The sequence below is a fragment of the Cynocephalus volans genome, chromosome 12 (genome assembly GCF_027409185.1).
Source record: "Cynocephalus volans isolate mCynVol1 chromosome 12, mCynVol1.pri, whole genome shotgun sequence".
Taxonomy (NCBI): domain Eukaryota; kingdom Metazoa; phylum Chordata; class Mammalia; order Dermoptera; family Cynocephalidae; genus Cynocephalus; species Cynocephalus volans.
This window is the reverse complement of record NC_084471.1, coordinates 28676685-28689241: the sequence shown is the minus strand read 5'-3', so window position 1 is coordinate 28689241 and position 12557 is coordinate 28676685.

Genomic DNA, 12557 nt, shown 5'->3' with positions numbered 1-12557 from the left:
CCAGTAATTTGTATTCTTAAGTTCTTAAGTGGTGCTGATGCTGCGGGTCTGGAGACCACACTTTGAGAACATAAAGCATGTCTGCTGTACACCCTAAGTACAATGGTTGTCTGAAAGGAAAACATTTGTGTAATTGAGTTGTTGAACTAGTCACTTTCTTTATAGAAAACCATTTTTACTTGAAAGAATGCCGACAAACTGGTTATTCAGACAGGTATTTGTGAGACATTTTCTCGAAAATAAAGACAGTCATTTCAAGGAAAACTGACAATATTTGGTAATATTTGTTGCAAATGACAAAATCTGAGCTTTGAAGTGAAAACTAGAAACCTGGAAAACTTGTATCCACCATTGACTACATCCCAATATTTAAAACTTCTGTGGTAAGATTGGTAGTGATATTAATGGTGATTTTTTGATACTGCATAATAAAATATGTCAGCATTTGGAGTATCTACATGTTGGGAAAAATAGGAAAATGTCAGGGCCCCTCAGATGTTTGGAACCTTGCTGAGCATTTGCTGTAAATATCCTCAGGTGTTCCTTGTTACTACTTAGTGTAAGTTGTGTATGGGCACCCAGGTGTCCAGGGTTGTGGACTTAGGTATAAAGGACGCACAGCTCTGATCCACAGTGCTTCTCAGAACTCTCAGAGAAGCCACTAGGATCGTTGCTCCTAGATCTGAATAAAACCCATTCATTTTTCTATACCTACGGCTCCTAGAACCCTTTTTTTCTATTACCTAGCTCACAGACCTGCGTGTGGAGGGTTTGTAACCCAATCTGTGCAACAGACTCAAGGGGTCTGTAAGCCCTAGCTTTACATAACTCAATGAACCAGTATTTTGCAAATGAACATAGTGTTACAACGTCAAGCATGGGTAACAGAACTATTCAAAGGGCTAGTTAGACAAATTGACTTTAATATAACAGAGTAAAATATGGTTTTAGGTTCCACATTTCAACTAACCTTTAAAAACTACCATTTGTGGAATTCTGCTGTAGTACAAAGAAGAATATCCACAATTATCTGAAAAAGACTTTAAAATTCTCCCCCTTTTCCAACTTCATTATCTGTGTGGGGCCAGATTTACTTCATATACTTGAACCAAAACAACGTATCACAACAGATCAAGTGCTGAATCAGATATGAAAATCCAATTGTCTTCTATTAAACCAGACATTAAAGAGATTTGGGAGGGGGGGAATGTGACAGTCAGTTTTCTCCCTAATTTGTTTTGTTTGGCAAATAGTTAATTTTCATAAAGTATTCTTTAGGGTAACGTAAATGTATTATTTTAAAGTGAATGAATATTTTATTTCTGAGTTTTAATTTGTAATAATGAAAATATTGCTAGATATAGGCATGTAAATATAAGCTCATTGTGGTTCTCAATAATTTTTAAAAGCAAAGGAGTCCTGAGACCAAAAAGGTTGAGAACTGTTGTTCTAGAGTTTCAGGAGTGCTCTATTTCTTCACTTAGGTGGTGGCTACATGGATGTTAATTTTACAGTTATTTCTTATATAAATTTTATGTACTTTTGTAAATGTTATATTTTACAAGCTTTTTCAAAAATTGCAATTAAGGAAGTTGCCTCTTGGTATAATAGAAAGAGCAGAGTTTGGGAAATAAAAGATTCATGGGATGCTCATATATTTTGGCTACCAATAAGGAAAGGCTTTCTGTCTTTGGGAAAAAAAAAAAAAAGACTCAAATTCTCTTATCTGTGTTAACCTGTTGTGTGGTTTGGGGGCAAAAACAAAAACAAAACAAAACAAAACTGAATAGTTGTAATACCACCTTCTATAAAGCATGAAAATGCTTTATAAACTGTAAAATGATATGCAAATGTTGGCTACTATTATTATTGCAGGGTAACAACATATATATCAGTTTAAAAGTTTCTCTCTTCAAATGAACCTGCTTGTGACCTTCAAGTAAACTTTTGAGAATTCATTAAGCCGTCATGTTTTCCTTTTTTTTTTTTTTTTTGACTTCCAAAATACTTGGAGTTAAATTTATCACACAGTGTTAATAACTATTTTGTTATACATTACTTTTTTATATATATTACTTCTCCAAATAGTATTTAATCTTCTGATTTATTTTCTTTAAATTGCCTCAATTTATATGTGTCTTAATATTTACAACCTCAAATACTTGTAGTAAAAGAAGAGGGTAAATTATATATAAATAATAAAGTATACTGACAGGATGGGAGAGAACATGACCCTTGCACATACTCTTTCTAAAGGTTGTGAGGACATGTTTGTGGCAATTGCATTCCCTCTTTCTGCGTACATTGCCCTCGGATAAATAAATAAAGCAGAGGACTTTCATTTCCAGCCAGTTGTCATAGCAACTTTTGAATATCCAGAGAAGGAATTCCCATATCTTAAGTCCTGACTCCAGAAAAGCTAAAAAGACACAAAGACTAAAAGGAACATTAAAGAATGATTTGCAAGATGTGATAAAATTGGATATCGGTTATTTAGAACTTTTCAAGTAAATGTATGCACTTTTTCCCCTGACATATTTATATTTCGCCTTATAGATTTCAGAACTCAACAGCAATAGACTAACAATAGCTACCATTTATCACTTATTACATGCCAGACACATAGAACATTACATACATTATGTTTTTTAATATTCCCAACAACACTATGAGTGCGGTACTATTTTCATCCACATTTCACAGATGAGGAAATTGAGTTTAAATAGATGAAGCAATTTACTCAGAGTCACAATAAGTGTTCATCCTTTCAACCTTCATCACAGTTGATGATTTCTTAAAATATTCTCCAGTTTTCTGGATTTCCTCCTGCTTTAGTGACCACACACTTCGCTAGCTCCTTTGGTTCTGCCTGATCTATAAATGCCTAGGACTTGCACTCTTCTCTGTCCAGATGATGTCTTCCTTTCCTATGGCTTAAAATGCCTTCTCTTTGTTGATAATTCCTAAATGTATACCTCCTGCCCAGATATCTCACATACATTTTAGATTCATGTATGTAACTGCTTGCTTGACACTTAGATATCTAATAGGTATTTCAAAGGTAATAAATCTAAAGCAGTTCCTGTTTTTTCATCTTCCCTGTCTCAGTAAATGTGAGCACCAACCCAGATACTCAAGCCAAAATCCCTGAGTCATCCTTGATCTCTCCCTTTCCCTCACACCCCAATGCTAAGTATAAACAAGCCATATCAGATTTATTTACAAACTCTGAAATCTACTTCTTTTCATCTCCATTGCCACCACTTTAATGAAGACCACCATCTTTTCCTGGACTCCTAACCAGTAACTTTCTAATTAAGCCCCCTGTTTCCACTCCAAACAACAGCCAGAATGAGCTTTTGAAACCATGGATAGGATTGTGCTAGCTTTAAGATTGGCTTCCCATTGCTCTTAGAATATGATTTGAACTTCTGACTATAGCCTAGAAGACTTTGCATGGTCCAATTCCTGCTTCCTGCTCCAGGTTTCTACAGTTGCCCCACTTAATCATTCTGCATTAGCCACAAGGTTCTTTCTTTTCCTCAAAAACATCAAGCTCTTCTTTGACTTGGATTTTCCAGTATGAACAGTATGTACTATCTCAAACTCCCCTCAGCTCATCTTCCTTACTGGCTGTTCTTCATCCTTCAGGTTTCAGCTCAAATATTATCTTCTTAGAGATTACCTTATCTAAAGTTGCCTCCTGTCCAGGCTCTCAGTCAATCATATTGTTTTTATTTTCTTAATAGCACTTACCAGTATCAGAAATCTTTACTATCTTCCCCTCACATTAGTGTAAGCTTCATAGAGTCAGAGAAACTGTCTTTATCGTTGCTGTATTCTCAAAGCTTAGGGGCATATAGGAGGTGCTCAATAAATACTCATTGAAGGAGGGAAGGAAGGAAAGGGAGAAAGGGGAGAAAAGTGGGAAATTCAGTGCCAGGATCATACCCCAGGATTTTGTTTTTTGGTTTCAGAGGGGTTTTTTGTTTGTTTTTTTTTGTTTGTTTTTTACTCTGAAACTGCTTTTAACTACCTCCCTATTGATGGGGTTCAGGACACACTACTCCAGAATATGTACCTTGGCATTTGAGAAAAGTGCAGGAGCAGGAAGGTTACTCTCATCTTCCCCTCAACCTTTTCCCCTGAAGCAGGTTATAAAACCTTCATTCCAGAGGTGCCGACCTATATCCAGAGGAAAGGAATGTCCTTATCTTTGAAGACACAGGGACACAGAGAAGAATCTGAACAAATAGGCCTTGCTAAGTTCCCCACAGTTTATTACCATCAGATCATAACCTTTGTCCAATTGTACTTCTGCACAACTGTTCACTCTTCATCAAACCTAAGCTTTAAAATGTACAGATTTCCCTGTTTCTTTGGTCTCCATTTCTGAAGGCTCCCACATCATGTAAAACGTATTAAATAAATTTGTATGCTTTTCTCTTAATAATTTGTCTTTTGTTGTAGGGGCTTCAGTCATGAACCTAGTGATAGGTAAGAAAAGATTTCTTCTCCACTGCACTATTTTTAGCTTTTCAAGATGATTTCCAATTATGTTATTTTGTTCTAAGTCTAGACTGATGCCTGAATCCCCTAAAACTCTTTGAGAAGGGGTTGAAAGGAGATAGGCTGTGAATGAATGGAATTGGCAGGGCTCTCAAACAATTGCAAATCTACATTTTCCTCCTGAAACCTCTTTTAGCTTTGGGGAAGACAAAAGAGAACACTACAACACAGTTTTTACTTTCTCAGAAGCGTGAGGATTACATTTCTTGAAAGAACTCAACAGATTCCCCATCTCATCACATACTTTCCCACCAAATTCCCAAGGTGCTTAGTTAGTTGTTTTCAAGCAAAGAACATTATTCCAAATGTTAACTCTGGAGCTAAAATTGACAACCACAGCAGCTCATTGCCTCTCATCCTCACTCTCGGATTATTGGCAATAAAATTGGATCTAAACAACTTATGAGGAAGGAAGATGGAAGGAAGGCACAGGATAAACCTGAAGGCAGCCTGGGTAAATTAATGAAAATTTCTCACCGTTGATCCCTCTACGCTGACCCAAAATTTTTTGTGAAGTCCAGTCAGTTCCTAGCAGAAGGAACAGGAAAGATGACTCAAGGATATTTTTTCATAGGGAATATAGTTCTAATTTATACAAGTTTCTAAAGGGTTTAAATCTCGAATATTTCACTCTACTTCCAGCATCAAAAGACCTGTGCCAAGGCCTAAGAGAAATAAATTGTTATAATTTACATGTTAGTTGGCTTTCAGTAGGCTTGGCTCTTCAGCCTCTCAAATGTCAAGGATTTTAGCATTAAAACACTTAGCTTTCAATACTTTAGAAACTTGCAATGCTAATGTTTTTGTTTTGTATTTTAACTAACAATTATTTGGCTGAAGGCTTTCATCTTTGAAACACTTAAATTCCTAATAAGTAAAAAGCTTGCAGGGGGCTTTGAGAGATTGGGACATAATGATAGACTGAAAATTAATTTTACTCTTGACCTTCATATTGACTTGCCGTGACCTTGCAAAGATCATTTATCTCCCTGCAGTTTCCATTTTTTCATTATAAAACATAAAAAATAATATGGAATTACTTTGAGATCACTGGAGAAAACAGACAAGGCCTATTTGGTTATTTGTAGATGTACTCATATAAAATCCAATCATATAAATGCTATTTTTAAACATTTTTCTACTTCTGTACTATATGATTTCTAAGTTTCATACAGTGAAAACAAAATTTAATTTGATAGTCTGTGAAAATCTAATATTCTACCTGTAGCTTCCTTTCCATTATGGAGTGAAAGAGCCTTAGTAAAATTGAAATAATAAAATATCCAGAGTTAATTTTGCCTTTTTTTCTTCTGCACAAACCATCCCTGTTTACTTTGTATGAAAAGTTTTCATTAGTTGATGCTCCACTCTCATGCCTCTGACCTTGGATCCACAAACACCACAATTTTATAAGAAAAGATATTTCATATACGAAGAAATATAGACACCAAAAAACATTAAAACTATACAATTTCTGTAGTAAGCAAAGTATGCAAACTAAAATTAGATAAGTTTTTCACCTAGTCATTTGGCAAATATAAAAACTGGTAAATATTTAAAAATTAAAGTTTTCTGTGTGGCTAAGGTATAAAGGAACAGATTTGCATATACTGCTACTGTTACCACCAGCTAGGCTCAGCTTGCCCTCTTGCACTAAACAAATGACTTGAAAGTCCAAAAGTTGGTGCAAGGATTGGAAGGTTTATTCAGATAACCAGCATCTGGGGGATGACCAGGCTAAAATCATCCTGCTTTCTGAGGCCTGTTCTGGGGTCTGAGTCAGATGTTGGTCCCATGATAGACTGGGTGCTTTGGCATCATGGAGTCTGCCCTTGGTGGATGAGTTAGCTTGAAGCCTTTGTTGTTATTTCAGGGTTGGAGTCCTTATTGAAGTAATGCCCTCTTTCTAAGAGCAGGACTGATGCCAGTTAAGATAGCCCCTCCATTGTGTGAAAGTTAGGCAGGTGGGTCAGGAGGAGCTCTGCTAACTGCAAAATTAGCTCATGTACTGTTGGCTTGCTTGTGTAAGACCTGTGCACCATGCACAAATCCCACACACCGGGATGGCTCACTTCACAAAGACCATGAGACAGAGACCATTGCAATTAAGCAAGAGGAGTTTTATTCCAGCATGCTGGGGTCACTCAGTCTCCTGGACAGAAGCAACCCCGAGCCTTTAATACAAGAGCTTTTTATACAGTTTTTTAGACAGACTTTCACAACAGGATGAGTTGTGTACTGCTTACTTGTTATCTGAGGCAACTTTAGATTTATTGGTGGGCTCTAGCAAGCTCATACCCCGATAAGGCACTTCCCAATCATTTATCTTCCAGGTGGGTTTTAGATAGGAACTGTTCAGTCAGTTCCTGGAACCGGGTGGTGTTTTACTCCCTTCCTGGAATTTAATGTGTCTGGGCCTGCCTTACTTAAAATGGTGTTAGTTATGTTTTCTCATTTTTTAGCAAGCATTAAATACAGAAGCAAATTACGCATGTTAAAGTTATATTTTTTTCTACACTTCTATCGGCTAATACCTCTTGGTGCAGTGATCGGGCGACCGAGTTGCCACACTTGCAGCTTTATCTGAGAACAAAGATGGTTCGGGGCCGCACCTTGAATTGGCTGGTGCAGTCCCGGCCACTGGAAATAAAAACATTTTCTCTTTTTCTGTATCAGTCTCCAAGGGTGATTTTCTCCTACGCCTATAACATTATCTCCTAGGGAGAGCTCAAAGACAGTAACCTCAGTCAAACCTCACTGGAACATAAAAACACCTGACTCCAACCTCTAACTAATGAGGATGCAATTTTCCTTTAAGCAAGAAGGTGAGTGAATAATCAGCTAGGTGTTTGCCTTTCTCTTGTATTTCCTCTCTTTGCAATTGATGAGGGGGGTGAGAAAAATGAGAAAACTTAATTTCAATCCTTAACTGTAGGTGCACAAAATCTAAAGTAAATCAGTATAAGAGGGTGAAATGGAAGGTAACAAAAATAAACTTTTGAGTAAGATTCATTTGGGGCATGATTTCATCTCTAGGCAGTTTCAACCATATGGTCAGTTTCTTATCTCCTCTACTAACCTCAGGAATTGATGATTGGTAGTTCCTAAGTTAATGGCCAGCTAAAATGTTCTGCTTGGTTGTAGTTACCCCAAAGATGGCCGTTCTCTGGCTAAGGTCCTTTTCACTACCATAGATTGGTAAGCCTTTTATGAGGAACAACTTGGCAAAACCTCTCACAAGTATAAAATTTTACTTTGAGCAGCATGGAAGTACACAAAGATACAAACATAAAATATCAAGTGTCGGTGGGAATGTAAAGTCATTGGAAAACTTATACTCTGTTAGTGGGAAGGTAAGCCCCACAACTACTTTATATTTTTTATTTATTTTATTTACTGAATCAAAATTGATTATACATATTTTGGGGGTTGAACATTGAGATATGTTGATCAAATCAATATCACTAGCATATATATTGTTACAAATCATAATTATTCTTTATGCCCCTTGTCCAATCTCTCCCCTTCCCCCACTCTCTCCCACCTCCCTGCTCTAATTACCCTAGATTTCTTTTCTCCTTCTGAAAGAATAATGGTTACTCTATTAATTTGTTGCCTAGATGATCTGTCCAGTGCTGAGAGGTACGATCAGGTACACTAATATTATCATAGAGCAGATGCTTCTGTTATTCTGAAATGGGCTTTCTGGAGAGAGACATCCTCTTCTTTTCTTTATCTCTACTGGTGACTCTCCTTGTGTGAATGCACTCCAGTGGTTGGCGGACCATCTGTGTAGTGGTTGTGGTGTCTAGCCACTTTCACAGCAGCCATGGTTATTGTGGTGGCTGTGGTGGGCCACCCACATGGAGGTGATGTTTTTGGCATGCTCCTTGGTGCTGGCATGGTGTGCCTGGTTGTGGGAGGGGGGGTCCAGTCTATACCTCGGTCACTGGGTGGCACAATCATTTTAGAAAACAAGTTGACATTATCTGATAAGGCTAAAGATATGTATGTCTCATGACCCAGCACTTCCACTTCTGAGATTTTATTCAAGAGAAACTCTTGCGCATATGTTTATATCTAAACTATTAAGGCCAAGAAAGCAGAACGAATCCCAATTGTCCATCAACAATACAATAGATAGATAAACACAGCAGTAAAAATGGATGAATTGTAGCTATGCAACATCAGGGATGATCTCAGGAACAGTGTGTGGTGAGGAAAGGCATGTTGCAGAATAACATATAGTATGAGTCTGTAGGGTACCAGAATATGCCACACCAACATATGCCTTTTTAGCATATGGATTGTTTTGAGCTAAAGGCAATTGAGAAACAGCAGGCACAGGTAAAGCTCATTACTTCCTCCTAACTACCTAAAAATATAAAGTTCCCTTTTGAATAGGAAATTTATATTTATAAAGGAAATTTGCAGGGGCTAGCCAGTTAGCTCAGTTGGTTAGAGCACAGCCTTATAAGAATGCCCACACTGGCTACCTGCCGAGAGAGGGAGGAAGAGAGAGAGAGAGAGAGAAAGAGGGAGGGAGGGAGGGAGGAAGAGAGAGAGAGGGAGAGAGGAAATTTACATTTGTAAAAGATGGCTTCTTACCAGGAAGAGGGCTACTCCCAGAGACAACTTTTATCGCCTTAAAGACTCTTCTCTCCTCACCTTCCCTTAACTTGCCTTCCCCACCCAGAATCCCCAAACCACTTTTCCTTTGTTTAGCCTAAGATGGTATATAAGCCTCAATCATCTAGCCATGTCCTTGAGTTTCATTCCTTAGTCAAACTCTTGTGCATTAAGTATGTAATTAAAACTTTGCTTTTTTTCTTGTTAATCTGTCTTTTATCAGTTTGATTTGCAGGCCCAGCCAGTAAAGCTAGAAGGGTAGAGGAAAAATTACTCCCCTACAGTTCCATTTGTATAAAGTTCAAAAACATGCAAATAGTTATACATTGTCTGGGGAAACAAAAACAAGGACACTTCAAAAAGTTCATGGAAAGATTTATATTATCTTTTAATTCAATTTTTCCATGAACTTTTTGAAGTACCCTTCTATATGTGATAAAACTAAAAGCAAGGTAACAATAGTCACAAATTCAGGACAGTGGTTACCTCTGGGGAGGAGAAGGACAGGGTTAGAGAGAGGCACACAGGGGACTTTAAAGGTAACAATAATGTTTTGGATTTTTCTCTTAAACTTGGTTGTAAGTTAAGACATTTTGTTGTAAATATGTTTCTTTTTACTTCATAAATATTTTTGTGTAAAGCAAAGGCAAGAACAACAAAAAAATAAATGGGATCATATCAAACTAGAAAGCTTTTGCACTGCAAAGGAAACAATCAGCAGAGTGAAAGGACAATCTACAGAATGGGAGAAAATATTTGCAAACTATACATCCAACAAGGGATTAATATCCAGAATATACAAGGAACTCAAACAACTTCACAATAAAAACCCAAATAATCTGATTTAAAAATGGGAAAAGGAGTTGAATAGACATTTCTCATGGGAAGATATACAAATAGCCAACAGATACATGAAAAAAATGCTCAATATCACTAATCATCAGGAAAATGCAAATCAAAACCATGCTGAGAATCATCTCACTCCAGTTAGACTGGCTACTATCAAAAAGACAGAGAATAACAAATGTTGGCAAGGATGCAGAAAAAAGGGAACCCTTCTACACTGTTGGTGGGACTATAAATTAGTACAGCGATTATAGAAAATAGTATGGAGATTTCTCAAACAACTACAGATAGAAATACCATATGATCCAGCAATCCCACGACTAGGTGTACACCCAAAGGAATGGAAATCATCATATTGAGGGGATACCTGTACTCCCATGTTTATCACAGCTCTATTTACAACAGACACGATATAGAACCAACTTAAATGTTCATTAACAGATGACTGGGTAAGGAAAATGTGGTATATATACACAATGGGATACTATTCAGCCATTAAAAAGAATGAAATTCTGCCATTTGCAGCAATGTGGATGAGCTTGGAGAAAATAATGTTAAGTGAAATAAGCCAGACACAGAGTAATACTGTATGTTCTCACTCATAAGTGGAAGCAAGGAAAAAAGGAAGGAGGGAAGGAACAAACAACAATCACAATAATATGTTGAACTTTCAGAAGAATAGAACAATTAATTGCCAGAGATGAGAAAGGGGGAGAGGGAAGGAGATAGAGAGAAATAATGGACACAAAGAATGATTACGTTTTGCAGTGATGAATATACTAATTATCCTGATTTGATCATCACATATTGTACACAAATACTGACAGTCAACTCTGTACCCCACACACATGTATAATCAATTATGTTTCAATAAACATGTTTATATCTAGTCAATATTTAATAAAAGCAGTTTGAGGAACTTAAATGTACAAAACCGGTTATAAGTCAACAACAATAGAATGATTTTATTTATATAAAACTCCATACCTATTATGTGTACTCACATAGACAGCAATGACAGGTGTCTATAAGGACATGTACTTGTTGCTTTGCCTCACATGGATTTGTCACCTCTCTTCCCCTGGGTGACAGAGCCACAAAAAGGAATACTCGAAGCCCGTTTCTTCCAAGCAGTGAGAGACCCTGAAGGGGTTAATTTCCTGGAACCTTCAAGAGAGGCATTTCTTCTCTTTGGGAAATTAACCACAAACTGGGATTCTCATCCCACATTTATTCTCCAGACCAGGAAGTTACAGGAAAAGAACACAGGTGAAGTTATGGTTAAGTATAGTTTAACAACAAAGGGTGGTAACAAGCAAAGTGACATTCCATAATGCAATTTGCAAAAAGTTGAGTTGATCCACCAACAAAAGCTTGATCTTAGCAAACACTGTTTTTCCCTAATGCAATTTCCCCAGTGTTTTACATATCAATCAAGTAACTTGTCTGTCCTTCGGCCAGCAACCTGGCTGTGTTACAAAGACTTTAACCTGAGGAAAGTTTCCTCTTTTGCAAGGTTAACATTTTTATATGTAATTCCAAAAAGTTAGGCTAAATCTGAGACCACAGGACCCCAGAAAATAAGCACTATGAAATACATTTGCTCCATAAATGTTAGTGCTCTCTACATGTACTGATGTATTAGTCATTGCTATCACTCAGTGATTGAATTAGGACTCATTTTGCTCTCCTTGTTTTACTTTACTATACTGTTTGTTTTGGTCTTATAAAGCACATGTGTTCTTTTTTATAAAGACAATAAAGCTATTTTTTTTTAAAAGATACAACTATTAGGATGTTCATAACAGTTTTATATATATTACATATTGTGTAGTAAAGAATTAACCCTACCCAAATTGAGGTCTGGCCTCTGCTCTCAGCAGTTGGTAATCTTCAAGCCCTTGAAATGTCCTGTCTGATAAGAGTGTTTTTGCTTACTTGGGGGCCTTAGGCCATGCCAGATAGTCAATAATAATGATTTATGGTAGGGGCTTTGGGGCACATAATATCAGCTCAACCTCTGGTAAGGAAAGCTAAGGTCAGCCATGTGGACAGTCCACCATGTCTACATGACCAATCCCCAATAGAAACACTGGACACCAAACATCTCTGGTTGACAGTACTCGCTGTGTATTGTCACATATTGTTGCTGGGAGGAGTTAGGACTTTCTATAACTCCACTGGGAGAGGACAACTGGAAGCTTGTCATACCTGGAACTCTCCTGGAGTCTAACCCATGCACCTCTATTCTTGTTAATTTTACTTTGTATCCTTCTGCTAGAATAACCCATTACCATAGTAGCTTTCAGTGAGTTCCATGAGTCCTTCTAGTGAATAATTGAATCTTAGAGTGGTGTTAGGGACCCCTGAACTTGTAATTGGTGTCAGAAGAGAGGATGATCTTGGGAACACCTGAACTTTGGAGTTGGTGTCAAAAGTGGAATTTGCTAGAATGACCCTGACTCTCTGAAACATGTGGTTTGGGAAGAGGAAAAATGAGGGGGCAGTGCTGA